The sequence below is a fragment of the Periplaneta americana genome, chromosome 14, assembly GCF_040183065.1.
Source record: "Periplaneta americana isolate PAMFEO1 chromosome 14, P.americana_PAMFEO1_priV1, whole genome shotgun sequence".
NCBI lineage: Eukaryota > Metazoa > Arthropoda > Insecta > Blattodea > Blattidae > Periplaneta > Periplaneta americana.
The window spans coordinates 19893208-19911007 of record NC_091130.1 but is presented as its reverse complement, the minus strand read 5'-3'; the positions used below and the strand labels follow the sequence as shown (position 1 = coordinate 19911007).

At 34.1% G+C, this 17800-nt stretch overlaps 1 protein-coding gene across 6 annotated transcripts in view; it reads left to right on the top strand.

Moving 5' to 3' along the window:
• The window catches only part of LOC138713191 (inositol polyphosphate-4-phosphatase type I A), a 112662-nt gene extending 94862 nt beyond the window's left edge, over positions 1-17800 (top strand). For all 6 annotated transcript variants that reach the window (XM_069845088.1, XM_069845084.1, XM_069845083.1 and 3 more), the window contains one exon: positions 1-17800. This exon is cut by the window's left edge and continues 17201 nt beyond it. The gene's annotated coding sequence lies outside the window, so the exon portion shown is untranslated.

Genomic DNA, 17800 nt, shown 5'->3' with positions numbered 1-17800 from the left:
ATTCCTTAATGTTACCAGATTTCCTCTTGAGGCCATCAGATATTAAGTTTAATAAAAACTATTAAACACATTACATATTTTATAGAACTTTAACAGGGAAACTTTATTTTATCATTTTATTTATTATTTTAGTAATCATTTGTACCCAACAAAATTTTATTGTAAATGATTTCCTATGTTTTCATATCATTTATCTTAATGTTTTCTTTTTCCTTTCAAATTGTCACACAATTGGTTTCCATGATTATTCTTTATGAATTGATTAGTAGGCCGATCTATTCGAACCCTTATTTAGGGCGGCTTTTTTTTATTATATTCATTAAAGACATCAGCTCAAAGAATTTGAGTGACCACAAGGGTCCTGAATACAATAAACATGTACAATATAATGTGATACCTGTTTGAAACATTAAAGAAAAAAGAAAGTTAATACTTTAAAATTCAATCAACACTGAACTTCATATATTTCGATGGAATACTGTGTTTTGTTTATTGATTTTGACATTATTATTAACAGTTGACATGATCTTAAATGTCATAAGAACAGTGAACCTACAGAATTCCATGATCAAGTACAGAGCTTATAACAAAACAGAAAATATACATTACAGTGACTGCAAGCAATAAACATGATTGAAAACTATACTTAGAATAACAGACTGCTACATGATTCGGCAAAAACGAGGATTAGTAGAATTTAAAAAGTAATCGAATTTATTGGTGTTAAATAGCAACCGTTTCATGGAAATGATAGTCAAAGAGACAATAATCAAAACTTCACTGTTTTATTGAAATTTTCCGCAAATCAAATCATTATGAATAAAATGGTACATTATTGAAGTAAAATCGATAATTTATTAATATCGAAAACCGTCAATTTTGAGAACTAAAAATATATGCATATAAATGTTATATATAAATATCATTGCGTGGTTTCAGAAACATGTAATTCATAACGTCACTGTTGAAGATCTAGTTCTCTTGGTTCAATATTTTAAAAGATATTTGTACCTAACTCAACTGTTTTGTATACGCAGGTTTTTAAGTTTATTAATTGTTTTATTTTTATTCTGAAACAAAAAAAATCTAGACATAATTCGAACTACAGCTTTACAAATATTTGTCCAAATTTTGGTAACATTATATATAAATACCTAACTTACATACCCACAATTAAATGTGAAAATCACTATTTCAGCAATCAGATCCCTTTAAACTAGTTTAAATACGTACATCATGAAACATCTGTTGGCATTTTTAAGACTTTGAGAACAGTTGTTTGTGCCTTGTGCTTCTGTTGATGTGTGAACGTGCTCCCCATTATAATTGTGTCCATAAGATAGATAATTCATTCCAATGGTGCTAGTACATTCTGTTCTCTATGCGATTGTAATAGTTTAGTACTTAATATTAGTGTTTTATTTATAGGTTAAGATAATGTGGCCCACTTTCCAAGCAATGCATTCAGGAAGGAATGTTTACCTTAATTACAGGGCAGATATAGACTAATATATTATCAAATTTATGCAGCAGTATACCCAATTGCAAAGAATGATAAAATACGTACATCAGGGAAATATTTAAGTCCTGAAAGTCTTGACAGAATGAACCAAAGACGAGGTTAGTTTATGAATGCCCATATTCAAACAGATCCTCAGAATAGATTCTGTTTCGAGGGAGTTTAATGTTTTGAGTTTGAACATTACCGCTGCCCTATATGTTGTTGAAATTGTCTGACCCAGGCATTGTGTCCATACTAAATGTCGTGTACTAGCCCAGTTGCAGAAAAACCGATCAGATATGATCAACGATCAAGAAGGGTTTGACTGTCCATCAGTTCTATTTTCGTTGCAGAAAAAACAATTAGCATTTGATCGGAAATCATTCTTCCATCAGATTTGATCAACAGATTTTTGCTGATTAGTGACTGATCAGTTATTGATCAAATGTATGTTGTTTATAATGAAGCTGCAGTAATTTATATAGGAAATACATACTTAAAGTGGGTAATTTTATTGTTCTAAGATGATCTAACAGATTTTACTGATGAAGAAATTTTCAAACAATGAGAAATATTCGGTAAATATCCATAAGTGATATCTGACATCATACGGTGAACGATTCGTGATTTCCTACTGGGACTGAAAAAAAGTTTTTTTTTTTTTTTGCTGAAACACCATATGTCTTAAATTCTGTTACATTCATGAAGCCCTCTACGATGTTTAGTAAGAAGTCTCCATTATTATCAGAAAAATTTGGCTCCTCACGTTTTTAGTTCGGTTCATTTCGTTTACTTTTTTCCTGTAGTCTATACAGATGAAATTCGTCCGTTTTACTTCTACAAAAAAAAAAAAAAAACAGCAAAACGGATAAGCATTCATTTGTTTTTTTTTTATCAGCACCCACTCGATGCATTTGTTTTTCCACTCTTGAAGAGCATCAAATTGGCCGTGGTTACTAAATAGCACTGATGCCAAATGTATTTCTTTCATAAATCAACAATTAGTAAATCGAGACAAGATGACTGGAGATTTACTTTTGTGCAATGCAATGAACAATCAAATTTTAAATTTAATTAGGTGATCACACTGACCACTCTATATCCACTGCTCTCTTATATGCTTCAAACAAGGGTACATAATTCCTGAACAAAGTGTCAAAAGATACGGGTTATTCAGCAAATAATTTTTTTCTCTGCAAGACCTGTTATCCCTCAGAATTTTTTGTGGAGATCCTGGACCACTCTGTATAAGCCGAGCTTGGGCATTTGAAAGGCAGTTAGGAAGATGCATCAGTCGAAAAATGTTTAATTAATGAACTTAAAGTTTTATACTTTCCGTATTTTACTAGGTATAATTAAGAATTTAATTCGGATATTGAAAAATCTGAGGGGAAAAAAGTCTAATTTTGGATTAGGATCATCTTCAGTGAAACCCAGCTATATAGAATAACAAAATGAACACCAAGAAAGCGTTTGCCAAAAACAAGTTCCACTTGGAACTAAAACATGATCTTCCAGAGGACATTTATTGCTTGGGTCACTCAGGTTACAAACATTTCGAACAATTGCATTTCAATGTCATGTTTACAAAATGTCTCCAATGGCTTATCTAGCATTGCTACATGAATTTCAGTGGTGCCCCAGCAAATTAACGTTTACTTTTATAGGTAATTAAGTACGTAATAAGGGGAATATAAATTTGATCACGATTTGTTTTTAACTGTGACAAAAATGGAAAAATTTGAAACTTTCTAGAAACGCAAAAGCCGAAAGAACACAATACTGTATATTTACTAGGGCTGTGCTTACATTTTTCAGAACAATTGAAGGTGACAATAAGTATATTTTTCGTTCCTAAATGTTTACATCATTGTTGCTGCTTGACTTGTGGGATGATTGTAGTAATAAAATTGTAACTTAGCTTTTGTATTAAGCATTTTTGCTTCAGATTAATTAATTAATATCATAATGTGTACTTATTTCAGTCATGTAAAGTCCTTACTTTATAGCAGAGGTTGCATTATGCTCTAAAGGATCTGTTATCATTTTCATTTTGGATAGTGGTAGGGCATAGAGGAGTAAGAAACGAAAACTTGTGATGTGCGTAATTTTTTTGTTGTACGTTTCTAGTAAGAGAACATGGCAGTTACATTATAATTAATATACTGTGAGTCCCAGGAGGAATGTAAAGATATTGCTGTTTTAATAATGGCAGGCATTTGACTTGCGTCATTTACCCAAGCATCCATATCAAGTGGATGATGCACCGAAACTTGTAGTTCTTTCAGCCGCATTATCCATTGTGCACCATAGGATGTAAACTAACAATTTAACAATTTATTTATTTAATCTGGCAGAGCTAAGGCCAGTAGGCCTTCTCTTCCGCCCAGCCAGACTCTAATTCTAATTAAATACATTTGCTTACATAGTTATTATATTAATATCTAGATCATAAAACAATATGAAAGTAAATAATGAAAACTGGATAACTAATGTTAGTGTGACAATAATAAACATTGGTAAGAAATAGTTATAATAATAATAATAATAATAATAATAATAATAATAACAATATTAATGAGATAATTTAGATATTTATCTGTGATATATATAACCATTAAACATTGAGAAACCTGAAACAGCTATTATTGTTAACAAGAATTGTTAGAAAAATATCTCGTTAGTCTATTCTTAAATTGGTTTGATGTCTGACAGTCCCTGACATTACTCGGTAGGGAATTCCAAAGTCGAGGAACAGCCACAGTGACTCGTAACATGATGAATGATTTAAGGAGCAATGGTGGAATTCTGGTAGAGGAAATGGGAGTACCTACCACCAAACACAATCTTTGTCCACCACAAATTTCATTTGGACCTGCCAGGATTCAAACCCACGTCACCAATGTAGAAAGCCGAAGCTCTAACCGTTAGACTAACTGTGTGCCCTTTTAAGATAATGTAGTTTGAATTAATCTACAGCAGTTTAGCCTGACAGGTATAGTACCTATGTCCGAAATCTAGTAGCTGGGGAAACATTGATAGGCCAGCTTTTAAATGGAGAGAGGCATTATATACTGTACACGTATTTCTACGTTTTTGAAGAATGTGATATGATACATTATTGAAAATACTGTATCCTGATGCTGTTATTTTATTTTTTATAAATTTTTTTATTTCTTTATTTAATGATGCCGTATCAACTACTAGGTTATTTAGCGTCAATGGGAGTGATGATAACGAGATGGTATTTTGCGAGAATTCGGCATAGATTACCTGACATTCGTCTTACGATTCGGGAAAACCTTAGCCCATGCGGGGATCAAATCCACACTCAAGCTAGGGTCGCCAACTTTTTTTAAAGAAAATACGGAAGATTAAGGAATCGACAGAATTTCACATAGAAAATAGACAAATTATTCGGTTCAGTTACTGAAAAACAACTTTATTCTACACTTCGGCAGCTAGGCTTAAATTAAGAGTATTTTGAGACAGATTTTGTCTCACGTAATAATTGAAGTCGACTGCAGTTTTCAGCTCTGATTTGATTAGATGTGTCGTGCTCAAGTTTCGAACATCTGTCCAATTATTGTTCATGATATGAAACATCCTCTTTGAATATGCGTTACTACTTGGAATGTGTAGTCGGTTTTTCCAAATTTGTAACATTAACACAGTTTAATTTTAGGCGGGTGAGCACTAAACCCCATTTCTGGCAAGCATTACTGTCTGCAAAAACTGCACATTTTAGTGCATTTCTTGAACAACAAAATTCATCATATAATCAATCATCCGTCATACACGCAAAATGAAATGCTTAGAATACACTTTTGTACATTGTGCAAAAATGAGGGAGAAAAATGCTTGAAGAGAAGAATAATACTGGAGCCGGGAAACTGTTAAAAATTAGGGGAAAATATGGGAGATCCCGGGAAATATGGGAAGGTTGGCAACCCTATACACTATACCCGTATTTCTACATTTTTGAAGAATGTGATATGATAAATTATTGAAAATCTGCATCTTTATGCTGTTCTTTTATTTTTTATATTTGTTTTTTTTTTTTTACTTGGTTATTTAATGATGCTTATCAATTACTAGGTTATTTAGCGTCACTAGGAATGGTGATTGCATATAGTATGTTAGTTGGGAGGCTGGAGGGAAAAAGACGTTTAGGGAGGCCGAGACGTAGATGGGAAGATAATATTAAAATGGATTTGAGGGAGGTGGGATATGAACCTCCGGGTTCCTTAAAAGCCAGTAAGTAAAGTAAGTAAGGAATGGTGATAGCGAAATGAGGCCGTGGATTCGGCATAGATTACCTAACATTCGCCTTACGGTTCGGGAAAACCTCGGAAAAAAACCACCAGATAATCAGTCCATGCAGGAATCGAACCCGCACCTGAGCGCAATTCCGGATCAGCAGACAATCGTCTTAGCTGACTGAACTACGCTGGTGACTCTGATGCCGTTTTAATAAAATAATTACACAAGGCAAATTACTGATCTTACCCTTCTTATGGATTCCATGAACTGTACCACAGAGCTGCAAAAGAGTATAAATATTTATGTTCATGTTTATGCATATGTTTACCGCTAATCTTCACATTAGAGTCTAGGAAACCTCCATGATGAGGATATGGTTCTTGCATGTGCGTCTTTTTTTTTTCTTACCATTTGGATAAGCACAGAAGAAATAAAATACCAGTACAGTAAACATACAGAATGCTTACAAATTTCATCACTACAATTTGTATTAGAGTGCAAGAGTACAGTAGTATTTAAAACTATGGAAAAATATAACTGTACAAGGTAACAGTAATACAGTACAACACCAGTAGGGTAAGTTGCAATATATACAAGCTACATTGCAGTGTCGTATGCAAGGATATGATATAGCACATCTAGTATAGTATATGGAACAGCAAGATGATCCAAAATTTGTTCCGTCAATTTAACCCAAACTACATCTTGAAATATTTTACATTCCTTCTAGGACACTCTGTATAGCCAATAGTGTTAATGCATCATACATGCATGTCTAGCTTAATTGTGGGCATTGATATAGCTATAGCTCGCGCAAGAAACGATTACTGAAAACCAAAAAGTGGTGTTGTGTCTGTTTTGACGTATGTATGTAGGCACGCCGAGGGGGGAGAGGCGTGAGCCGATGGAAGTACTGTCTGTTCCAAGAAGATGAACAAATGAGGACATCGCTGTGGAAATAAAGAACGTAGCAAGAGATATAAATATATGGTTTATTTAACGACGCTCGCAACTGCAGAGGTTATATCAGCGTCGCCGGTGTGCCGGAATTTTGTCCCGTAGGAGTTCTTTTACATGCCAGTAAATCTACTGACATGAGCTTGTCGCATTTAAGCACACTTAAATGCCATCGACCTGGGCCGGGATCGAACCCGCAACCTCGAGCACAGAAAAAAATTCGAAGCCAATTAAACGCGCAACGTATGTTTACGAATGAAATAATACCGTGCGATACAAGACACGCATTCACATGCAATGGAACAAACTGAAGTCGTAATGTAACTATCACAACGCAAGACTGATTCTATCGATGTCATTTCTCTTCCGACTGTACTCTTGAATATCATTCAAGTTATCTCATGACCTTTCCTCTCGCCCGCTCTTCCTTATCGCAGTGTTTGATTCGCATTCATTCCGTCGGTATTCCCTGCTTGCGAGATCTTAATATCAGTCTTGTCCTATTCATGACGACGACGTCACACTTTTATTTATTTCTATAGATTGCCACTGGCACGGTAGTTAAAAAATGATCGAACACTTGTTTTATAACTCTTTTGTTTTGACATAGATTTATTCTTTTGACAGCTGAGAAATGGCACATAACACCAGATGGCAGTTGAATTTGTATCAGTAAAGATTAGGTGCAAAAAATGTACGAAATAATTTTTTTAATACGAAAATACCTCAAAGCAAGCAGCTTCAAAATGGTGTTCAAGTGTAAGAAAAACGTGACGAAATGATGGGCATATACCAAGTTTTAAAATCTGATACGAAACTATTGTTTTAAAAGTACTTGTGTCTTTCAAAGGTTCAAAGTTTTAAAATTTTACTTATTGTCATAAAGTGTTATGATGTAACTATATAGAGAGAATCTGCAGGTAATGGATAAACGTTTGTCTTTTAGATATATTCACTTGTCAGTATTGCTAATATGAGCATTATATTTCTGTTACACTGCTATGTGAGGTTAGAAAATAAAGGTACTTGCTTTTCAAAACCTTTAAAGAAATACATATTCAGTGTAAAATAAATTTTAACGTGTATAGTTAAGATGGAGATAGCTTTCATCTCCAAATAATTTTTAAAATAATGTTTATGCTTTCGGAACAATGGCTTATTGACTTTCAAAGCAAGTCTTGATTTCAGAGATTACTTTCGAGTAAACTGCTGATATACTAACACTACACTATAAAACTACAAATGAAGTCGTTTTATACAGTGTGTTTCAAAATTACATGCTTTCAAATATATTAACTTGAATTATCTTGGATTTGGTAGAATGTATTATGTAAAGCACACACTTCGGTGCAAGAGCTGTACTTTAATTATGTATACTGGTCATATTGTACATCCATTTTATAAAATAAATATTTTAATCTTTGCTATTTACTGTAATGTATACAGAATGTACATTTGGACATGTTACAAGAATGCGTATTTAATACTGATTACTGTACTGATACAATATGTAAATAAACCTTAAATTGGATCCTACCAAATGCAACATAACTTGAGTTGCACATAAAAAGGCAATTATAGAGCCTGTTTTATTATTTTTAAACTTTCAAGACCATCTGGAAACGTTTTTCTAGTTTGTATTTGAAGACTAGCCATGATGTATAGGTGACAATGAAGAAATTTTAAATTTGCGAATTAATAAAGAAAACGTACCGGTACTTAAAATCTGTCATGCCAATTAGCAATACTGCCAACAATTTATTGATATTACTAATGTAATGGTACTTGGATATTAATGTTAAAACAACACATTATGAAAAGCTTTGTAGGTAAGGTAAGGTAACGTAACTTAACGTACAGATAAGAAAGAAGTTATTGTAAGTAGGACCCCAACAGTGTTTGCATTTTTGTTGTATCGTTGATTCCTTTGGCACAGCCCTGATCCAAAATTCCTCCCCCAAGTGTCTTCCATTGCACACTCTGTACTTCTCACTGCCAACTCACAATCTAACACGATCCTAAGCTGCCTTCTATATAATTAGATTGGTCGTAAACCAACGGGTTGCATTTTAGGTCCATCCTCTTAAAATTATTTTTAATGTGTAATTTCTGTTAATGAAATATTGCGAAATAGTAGACTACAGAAATATTTCAATAATGAACTTAAAAAAAAATTACTGTGAAAGGTCTGTTATCTGGCCAGCATGGATTTCTCACTTCATTTTCGTCATTAAGATGGAGTTACTACGTGGTTTAATCTTCCAAGTTATTTGTTACTATGAATTGTGATTTTATTTTGAAATTGTATAGAATGATAAATCATAAAAGTTAATTGTTAAATTATACAGCACAAAATTCGTTTTTAAGATTACATTTATTATTATTGTTCTGTATTACATCTATTTTTTGTTGACCAATTATTAAACTTTCATCCTGAAGATACAGAGAGTATGTCTCTTTGACTGTTTGTTCTTAGCATTCACAAGTATTCTTTAATTCTCGTTGTGTCCATGCCATGATATAAACATCATCTGTCCACACCTGTGGGGTAACGGTCAGCGCGTCTGGCCGTGAAACCAGGTGGCCCGGGTTCGAATCCCGGTCGGGGCAAGTTACCTGGTTGAGGTTTTTTCCGGGGTTTTCCCTCAACCCAATACGAGCAAATGCAGGGTAACTTTCCGTGCTGGAGCCTGGACTCATTTCACCGGCATTATCGCCTTCATTTCATTCAGACGCTAAATAACCTAGATGTTGATACAGCGTCGTAAAATAACCCAATAAAATAAATAAAATAAAAAAAAATTAACATCATCTGCATATGCTGCTAGCTACACTACCACTGCTACTACTACTACTACTACTACTACCACTACCACTACCACTACCACTACCACTACCACCACCACCTCCACCACCACCACCACCACCACCACTACTACTACTACTACCAATACCATTACTACTACTATGGTACTACTACTACTATTACTATTATTGCAGCCACCACTACCACTACTATTATGAATTAAAACGTGACAGATTTGTAGTATTGTTAACTTATCTGCAAATAAGCTAAAACTTTGATTTTGAGTCTTTTTCTCCGAAAAAAAATGTGCCTAATTATTCGAGAAAATATGGTATACTCACAGCAAAAATAATTTTCAAATGCAGTCAATCTCTGCTTCACATATTGCACACAATCACGAAAATCTCATATTGTTCGATTTGAGAGATACCATGCATTGCTAGTTCGTTATAGCGAAAGAAATGGCATAATTGATCTAGTTCCGAAACAATTATTGTAACCTAATATTTATAGACACAATCTGGTCTCTTCAAGATGTGAAGTTAGCACATCACAGGACCACTGCTAAGAAAACACAGGACAAAGACAAGACTAAGGACACACATGCAGTTTAGTGGTATGAAGATAAATCTCTTCATTAATCGAACCTGGGCCGCCTGGTCAGGAAACATATTACTACTGATCTTCAAGATAGACACTTCTGCTATTGAAAGCAGTTACTATACTAGTTGTATCAACAAGTCATTCAAATGGACTTAGCATTTTGTGACTACCATAATGAGTAAGAAACCCATCTGGCCCCTTTTCTTTTTTGTACTCTTGAAGAAAAATGTGGAACCAATCTTAGAGACACTGTGAAAACTTGTCGTCACTAGGAATAAAAGAAAGCAAAACCACTGCTCTTCCTATTAAATGTAACTCGGTTATTTAATACATTTCAATTCTGGCTGGGTAACTGGGCTTTGAACTACGAAGAGTTTATTTCGAGCTATTTTACGTATGTATAAAATTGTTTATTTAAAAATTGGAAAGTAAATGAGTAATTTTGTGTCATAATTAGGGCTAGGATTTTGATTACCTATAAATCATGAAAAAATGTCCTAAAAGCAATTCATTTATAACCTAAAAATATAAAAAAAAAAAATGCCCTAAAATTTGATTTACATAATTGGCTTAGTAGGAAAAGATGTTTTGTACTACTTAATATTTAGACTATAATTAAATTAAATTTTACATAAATTTTTCTAAGTAGTACACTTTAATTAATTTACCTGATGTAGTTTCCATGTATGATCATTCACCTCTGCGTCGGTATGTGGACGTGAGGTCAGCAGTCGGCTGGTCTGTCTTGGTCCTTCATGGGCTGTAGCGCCATGGATTTACTTTACTTTTAGTTTCCATGTAGTCTACCACAAGGCCACTCTTATCCGGAATTAGCAGGTATAGAGGAGTCTATATTGAAGGGGTGGTTGGACTGATCCATTACATGGGGTATACTACGTTAAAATGGCAATATTTGTGTAGAAAAACGATTAAAATATCATACAAAATAATGGGTATTAATGGACAAAATATGTAAAGAAAATATCAAAGGAAATAAATATTATTTTACATTAATAATGGGGATTTATGGCCAGAATTAAATGAAAATGCCTAAAAAAAAGACCGAATAAAACAAAAGATGCTCTTATGAGTTGAAACAGGCAAAAAAAATGCCCTAACAAATGTGTCTTAAAACATTCAGTTTATCACATAACATATAAATACTAAAGCAGCTATGTTTCTAGCTTATTAGAAAAAAGATGCAATTTCATCAAAATCCTAGCCCTAGTCATAATATATATTTAATAGAACAATAATAATACAGGTGATGTGAATGGAAGCATTTGATGGAAAATGTCTGTAATAGCTGTTATAACAAATCTGAAATTGGTTTTTTATACATTTTGATTACACAATTTTAACACAAGAAAGTCATATATGGTAATATATATTGTTTTTTTTTTTTAAGGAACTTTTTACGCTTTCAGAGTCTGGGAGTGTTAAGCAGGAAGAAATGTTGTTCTCAATTTCTCACATACTCTGTTAATCAGTGTTGGATATAAATCAGCTTCCAATTAAATCAAAGACCATTTGTCTCTTCTGATTTTTGTAAATAAAGTTTGAAATATAATTCTGGGAAAGTATGAAAGTTGAACAATTAATCGTAAGCAGAAAAAAAAAACAGGTTGTCAAATGAATATACATTCACTGCCAATACATTTAATTTTCTATGTGTAATTTTAACTGCATAAGTATGTTAGCATTTTATGTTGTATATGAATGTGACTTTATTATTCCATACGTCTTTCTATAATGTCATGTAAGTGCACGAGTTTTTCAGACAAGGGAGCAGTTAAAAAAAATGTTTGGGATGTGTATACATTTATTGAATATAGTTTGTTAGAATAATCAGTAGTGTGTTTCAAAACAAGGAGGACCTAAAATGCAGTTTTAGCATATGAAATTTCTAACTTCAAATCAAATACTTTTCTATAAAGAATTCAATTTTGAAAGAAAAGGGGAAAAAGAAAAAGTATGCATACCTAAACATGAGTTCTCTTCTGCCTAGTTTTGTGGCCCGTATGAAAGTTGGGTGAGCAGCTGTATGGCACATAATCTAGGAGACTATAAAGTGATGATTTCTTATATTAAAATTCTTGTTCGGGTTTTTACGTATTTTTTAGACGATTCATCAGGACTCACCCATTATGAAAGGTGTTTCGGAAGTATTGTTTCTAAAAAATTCTATGTCTTCAAATGTGACAAAGATTACCAATCATTTTAAGGAGATAGCATAGAAGTATGAAAATCTGTGAAGGCTTTTTTAACACAAAATCTTGTAAATTTGCTTCGGTTTGTATTAATCTTCATAAAAATGTCAGTTGATTATTTCTGCAGCTTTAACTTCTACAATCAAATTCAGTTGAATTGATGTATTGACTTTCTCACTGTTATGCAATATCAAATGAATATACAGTAAAACCCCGATTATCCGTCACCCTATTAACCGATTGGTGGATTATCCGACTGTCTTTCTAGTTCGTAGAAAAAAATATGAAGTATTGTACATTATATTAGTACGAATTTTTTTCTACAGAGTCTTTTTTATAAATCTTTACCCTTACGCATTATGGCCGTACTGTTTAACTTCTATGAAAACTATCTTCTACAAGTGTCAAAAGAAAACATATTGTACTACGGCAAAAAGTGCAAATAATTGAGTGTTTTAGGAAAAAAGAAAATGTGGTTCATCTCACATCACAGTACGAGATAGGAATTACAACTGTACGCGATTTAGACTAATAAAAAACAAAATATAAACTCTATAAAATTTGTAAATCTACAACATGAGACCTCTACCATTTCTATCTTTGCACAGGCAGTCGTCATAAGGAGTTTCCTTAGCCATTAAAAACCCGTTGTTGAAAACCAAACTTAAGTATATACAATAAATAATGTTTTAATAACTGACTTAGGCCTACCCGAAAATAAAACATGAATTGCAAAAAAAAAAAAAAAACAGACTTAAATTATTGAACTTCTGATCTACTACCTAGCGTATTAAAAGAAAAGACCATGGAGGAAATTACGAAAATATTATGTACTTATAGTCCCGTCGCTGTAATTTCCGGTAGCCAATCGCGTTGCAGGTCGGCTACATTTAAACGTGTGCGTCTTGTGATTCACTGATTCATTTCTTAAGGCTCGATAAATACTTAATATAATCGCCCGCCATTTTAGCTCTTTCGTTGGCGTTCGTAGAAAGCACACGAAGACGTTATTTGTCACTCAATTATTTGCGGAATTACATTGCGTTTGATTTATTATCATAGGAGCTACGACATGATAATGTTTTACGGTGTGGCAAATAGATTCCTCGTATGGTAGCTTGGCAACGTAAGAACAAAAATGGCGAACGATACTACCTACCTAGACTTTATAGAGCCTTCACTTTCTAAGACGTAAGCGAAGAGGCAGAGTCACGCCGGAAATAACAGCGTCAGGACTATAGTTTATGAAAAATTTTTATGGTACGGATTATCCGGTTTTTTCGATTAACCGTTCAGTCCATCCCCTTCATTACCACGGATAATAGAGGTTCTACTGTATTTCTAATTTTTTTGTAATTTTCAAAGTTAAAACATTGTTTACTTGTTCACAAAATTTTTGAAAAATGTATATGTAAGACATTTTATTGAAAAGCTATTTAATTTTAATTATTTTATTGGTTTTTATTTTTGTCTACTAATTTAAACCGTACTTTAATTTTATCCACTTCTGAAGTTGTAGGAACATACATCTGTACAAATTTATTTAACTGTAATTCATTTTGAAACCCAAATGTTTGATGATAATTAGTGATCCTTTACCTTTGGTTATGCATTTTGGAAAGCTGTAATTACATAATTTGAAGTCATGGAAGTTCTTAGAAGAATAAGTCCAATACCTGTATGAACGGAAATGATAAAAAGTAATGTTTTTAACTAAAAAAAAAAAATGACAAAGGCATAACAGATGTTACTATGAAAGTTCTAATTGCTTTTGTATTATTTTTTTGGCAGTTGTTGTAGTTAGTCAGCCAGCGAGCTGAAACATTTTTGCAGCTTTTATAAATGTTGACATTTTAGCATTGTTTTGTTGCATACCACAGATCTGGTTGGACATTCCATGTTCCTCGCGAACCAACAAGAATTTGTGGTGAAATATTTTGCTGCTATATGTTGACTGAACTAGCGACCTGCGTTCTGGTAGGTCCCCTATTATACGCCCATAACATTGTGGATATTTTAAAAATAACTAATGTTGATGTGACAGATACCAAAATTGTAACTTGCAGCATTTTACTCTTTTGTCTTAATGACAAAGTAACAATTCTTACTGTAGTTATATAATGTTAAGTGGAAGGTGATTTGATGGCTCTAAATCAGGGGCGAATGCTAGTCACGAAAGTTAGGCTTGCTCTTTTATTCATATTAATAAAAATAATCAGATCCACATAAATAATTTATTTTATAATTATGAAATCATTATGAGTCATGGATCATATTCGCTTATCAGATGTAGAAGTTCGATATAATATAACAAACATGGCCAACAAAACAGTTTATTTAGTTTTTTCGACCCTGCCAACCAATGCATATTGTTGTATTGAGCTACACTGAACGAGCGCACATATTCTCTATATTGTCGGTCTTCTCTTGAATAGTCCTTCGGGAAAATGGGTTTAATAATGTTTCAATGACACGCAATTCCGAACTCATTGCAATACTTCAAATTAATGTTTAAGAATTAATAATACATGCAGCAGCTAACATATGCATTCCGCTCATACAATTACATTGCACTCGCAAATCACAGCACATTCCCACTGTCAATACTGGTCTGTGTAACGTTAAATAGTCGTTGGTGTAGCTCTCGGACCAGAGCTTCAAACAACACATAACAGAAGCATGTGCGCCGCCTAGGACGGATTAAGGAGGAAGGCACTTGCGCGCGCATCATATTCTCGCTATTTCTACGTCTTTCCTGTAGCTCCGAGAAACGAGCAAGCATTGCGATACTTGTGGTGTGCAACCTGCGGATGGTATTACGCCTATACAATGTTCCAAAAATCAAAATAAATTGTGTACATAATCCCACTTTGAGAAATACACATTCTACGAAAATATTGGGCTTGCGCAGCAAGCATAGCATGCCCTGAGAAATCGCCTCTGCTCTAAATCGAAATTATTAACAGTTACCTTCTCTTGATATCCTTTAAACACTGTGAAATGTGAAGGCTTTTGCGGTCTTACAGCTTGTCATTCTGAAGAGACATTTGTTCGTAAAGCAGAGGACTATAGAGGGTGCAAAGAGTTAATTAACCTTTTATTTTCCTTGGTCAAGGTTCGTTTTATACAGGGTGATTCACGAGGAAAGGTAAAAAATTTAGGATGTGAATTCTGAAGTCATTCTGAGTGAAAAAGTTCATATGAATATAGGTCCGTTTTCGAATAGTTACGGAGATATGGCTCTTTGAGTTCACAAAAACTTCAGAGATTCCATTGTACTAACTCGTATTTAGAGACAGATAACAGACATATTTAAAGTTTATATTCCCGTATGCATACATACCTAATATTCTAGAAGTCGGGGTCGATGTTTTCGGACATTTTCAAAGGTACCTCCTCCTGCTTCAATGCACTGTTGTGCTCGGGCGTGAATCGCGCTCATCGCTCGGGAGAGTTGCACATGGCTGTTCTCATGCCGCATCCAAAATACGGTTAATTAGCGCCTCTCTCGTTTCCCCCTTCCTTGCTATACCAAGTCTTTCATCCAACCCCATAGACATTAAATACTCTTCGATATGGTACCCTTCTGTTCGGAAAGCGTCCTTCATATTCAGCGAGGCACGCAAGGAACTTCCATTGCACAAACCATAAACATACACAATATCGGCGTATTCTACAGTCGAAAATTGATAAGGCATCTTGAAAAACACAACTTAACACTTCCGATAACTTTACCTGTATAACTACTGTCCTGTAGGTAGCTGACTGAACTGCTGTGAACTGATAAGTGATAGCGTATTTGTTGTGACATTTGTAATGCCCCACCACCCGGTTTGTTTCTCTTCTCTTATCTACATCGCTCACAATGCAGATTCCAATGTTACATCATTCATCGGTGACCTTGTATCACGTCAGCAGCATATGGTAACGTCTGATTCACATTGGGGCGAGACGTTTTATCAAAGAAAATGCATCTAGCTCTGCCATCGTTCGAAAACGGACCTATGTTCATATGAACTTTTTCACTCAAAATGACCTAAGATATCGTATCCTAAATTTTTTACCTTTCCTCGTGAATCATCCTGTATATTCTGTAAATCTATGACACGGGACCATTGTACTTGTTTTCAAATTCTGAGGTTATGAAACAAAGTTTTATGGGCTAGAGAAGAATGACTAATGGGGTAGATAGTACAGCATTGACATATAGAGAGAAAAACGGAACAATTTACTGGAATTTCTCCTGAAAAATGTCGTTTGCTAGCAATAAATCGGCAATACAATCTCGGAGATAGTGTAGTAAAACTTACCTAACCAAATCACGTGAGTTAAGTTGCTTTGTGCAAGATCCAGCAGAAATGGTTACCCATTTTAAAAAGAATCTTTGAAGTGCTTATGAAAATAGTCACAATTTGAAATTGTGTCCCATCAGATGACCACCATGTTCACAGTCATCGTCATCATCTTCCTAACAGGTGATAGGCCTAGAAGGACTGTTCCAGTCTACAAAAGTTTTTCCGCCATCTCTTCACAGGGTGACCCAGTGATCTTTTCCCTGTTCGTCTGTAATTCAAGACCGCTCTAGGAATCCGAGACTTGTTCACGATTCATGTAACCAGCTGACTGCCAGGAATACTGAAGCATAGGGCGGTATACTGGAGCAGACAACTGGTTATGAATAACAGAGTGCATTTTCATTATAAACACTCGATTTCCCAAGTTAAGTTCTGGATTCTCAGCAAGAGTCCTTATGTAATCTGTTATCCTCCGAGCATATATTTTGTACTGTCTAAGGAAATAGATATTTAGAGGCTGGATATATTTATTTTTTTTTTTAGGTGGAATGATCATACATTCCATGTCCTAGCCTTGGAATGATTCATTTGTTAAGGTTGCGTCCTTGTGCGCATTCAATGACTCACACAACAGTATATACTTTTGATTAGCTGCAATATTTTCAGACAGAACGTTGGAGAAAAATGTTCCTAAATGGGCTTTAGACATTTTACCACTCGCACTAGCTTCTAGGCTAGGCTAGGCTTACGGGTAAGGTGTCCCATCCCCTTAACTTGTGCAGTGCTCTCCCCACCCCTCATCTTGTACAGTGCTCTAACAGACAAACCACACATTACACAAACGAATGCTTTTGGGAGCTTTACAGAGATGTAAAGATGGGCCTGTATACAAATTTTGGATACGAAATTCCTGTTCGAGCCGAAACCCTTCCCTTGCCAGTGTTAATATAAAGTACCTCTAAACAATTTTTATAGTTCAGTTGTGTCATCTTATGGCTTCTTATTTGACATTATATATCTCCAGTAATTGACTTCGTGTTAAATTAAGAAAGCTGCAAATAATTTTAAATTATAAATACTACGAAAGAGTTATTTCGAAAATATCTTCAATGGGCAATGAATATTAGATTTAAGAGAGTAAAATAAAATAAATAAATAAAAAAAA